Genomic DNA, 1,894 nt, shown 5'->3' with positions numbered 1-1,894 from the left:
GGATCCATTTCCCTAGTGTCTTTTAGATTGATTTCATACAATTTCTTGCATCATTTAGCTCTAGCTCTAGTTTCCTTCATAAACCCCTTTATTTGACTTCGGAATAGCTTGACTTAGGCATTGTGCATTCGACCTCCATTCCCTTGGGTTCGACCTTGACTTACCACTACACTTAATAGGGGTTTGTTGAGTTACAAATTTTGTTTGATTGGGTGGGGTGGTAGCCCAACGACCTACCGTTCTTCATCCTATCAAAATGGCGCCGTTGCCGGGGAATGGTGCTTTGAGTGCATGTTGTTGTTGAGTCTATTTCACTTTATTTGTAAAATACAAAAAGATTTTACACTTTAGGCTACACTTGTAGCCGTGCTACTTATATTTTCTTTGAGTTTTGTATGCATAGGTCCCGAGATCGTTCATTTGTTCCCTTTGATCCGGAGATTGAAAGAACTCTCTCGAGGAGAGTAGCAAACAAGACATTGGATTATAGTTCCTCAAGCGAAGAAGAGATTGAACAAGAGCAAGTCATGGGAGAACAACCAAGAGTTGCCTTGAAAGAATTGGGAGTGCCCGGTGCATATAGGTTCGAGAGCAGCATAGCTCCACCTACAACACCGGCAAACGATTTTGAAATTAGGCCGGCAATGATCACCCTAATTGAGAAGAGACAATATAGTGGGGCAAAGAACAAGATCCCATTGAACCATCTTAAGGAGTTTGAAAAATATTGTAACACAATCAAGGTTAATGGAGTGTCTCAAGAATTTATCCGCCTTAAGTTGTTCCCTTTCTCCCTCATAGGAAGGTCTTTGGAATGGCTAGACAAAGAGGTGAAGCCCAATTCATTGAGAACGTGGGATGATGTCACTAAAGCTTTCTTGTCCCGTTTCTATCCTCAAAAGAAAACGGCGGAGGCAAGGGCTTTAATTCAAAGGTTCAAGCAAAAGCCAAATGAGAGTCTTTATGAAGCATGGGAAAGATTCAAGGAGTACCAAAGAGAATGTCCTCACCACGGAATTCCAACATATCAATTGATCCAAATCTTCTATGGTGGTTTGAGTCCTCAAGGAAAGGCATGTCTTGATGGAGGGGCCGGTGGTCCAATCATGAACAAAACCGAAGAAGAAGTTGTGGACATAATAGAGGATGTGGTGACTTACTATAGAGATTGGCAAGATGGGGAAAGAGATTCTTCAAGCAAGCAATTTTCGTTGTACTCGGTGGACCATCTCAATGCCATCAACAATCTTTCCTCTCAAATGACAAACTTAGGAAAGGAGATGACGGCAATCAAGGCCAAGTTGGAAAGTGTTTCTTCCTCTTCTCAAGCTTCAAATCTTCCCTCCCAAATTAAGGGGAGAGGTACTTCTTCTAACTCTCAAACTCCTTCTACTTCACATAATATGCCTATGGGATGTTTGTTTTGTGATGTATGTGGATCATATGACCATGATTCTAGAAATTGCAACAATGAATGTGTTTATGAATTTGACAACAATGAGTGTGAGCATGTGAATTTTGTGTCAAACAACAATGTCCAAAGGTTTGATAATCAAAGAGGCCAATGGAATAGGAATTACCAAAACCAAGGCAATTTTGACAACTATAATCATGGTGGTGGTTATAGGAACCAAGGGAATCAAGGTTCTCGTGGTAACCATAACCAAGGTTATAGTGGCCAAAATCAAAGCCAAAATTATGGTAATCAAAACCAAGGTTATGGTAATCAAAACCAAGGTTATGGAAATCATAACCAAGGTAATGGTAACCATAACCAAGGTGGTGGTAACCATAATCAAGGATATGGTCAAAATCAAAATAGGGGTAATTGGAACAATCAAGGAAGGGGAAATTTTCAAAACAATGCTCAAAGAGGTCCCCCTCCCGGATTTGT

General features: G+C 40.6%; 1 non-coding gene across 1 annotated transcript; it reads right to left on the bottom strand.

Moving 5' to 3' along the window:
- Positions 1 to 912: 912 nt before the first annotated feature.
- Positions 913 to 1,018, bottom strand: LOC145587020 (small nucleolar RNA R71). Its single transcript, XR_014101084.1, has one exon. It is a non-coding gene; the product is annotated as a small nucleolar RNA R71 (small nucleolar RNA).
- Positions 1,019 to 1,894: the final 876 nt, after the last annotated feature.

The sequence above is a fragment of the Chenopodium album genome, chromosome 16 (genome assembly GCF_948465745.1).
Source record: "Chenopodium album chromosome 16, dcCheAlbu1.1, whole genome shotgun sequence".
Classification (NCBI taxonomy): Eukaryota; Viridiplantae; Streptophyta; class Magnoliopsida; order Caryophyllales; family Amaranthaceae; genus Chenopodium; species Chenopodium album.
Note: the sequence above shows the minus strand (reverse complement) of the source record. Positions and strands in the feature narration are given on the sequence as shown.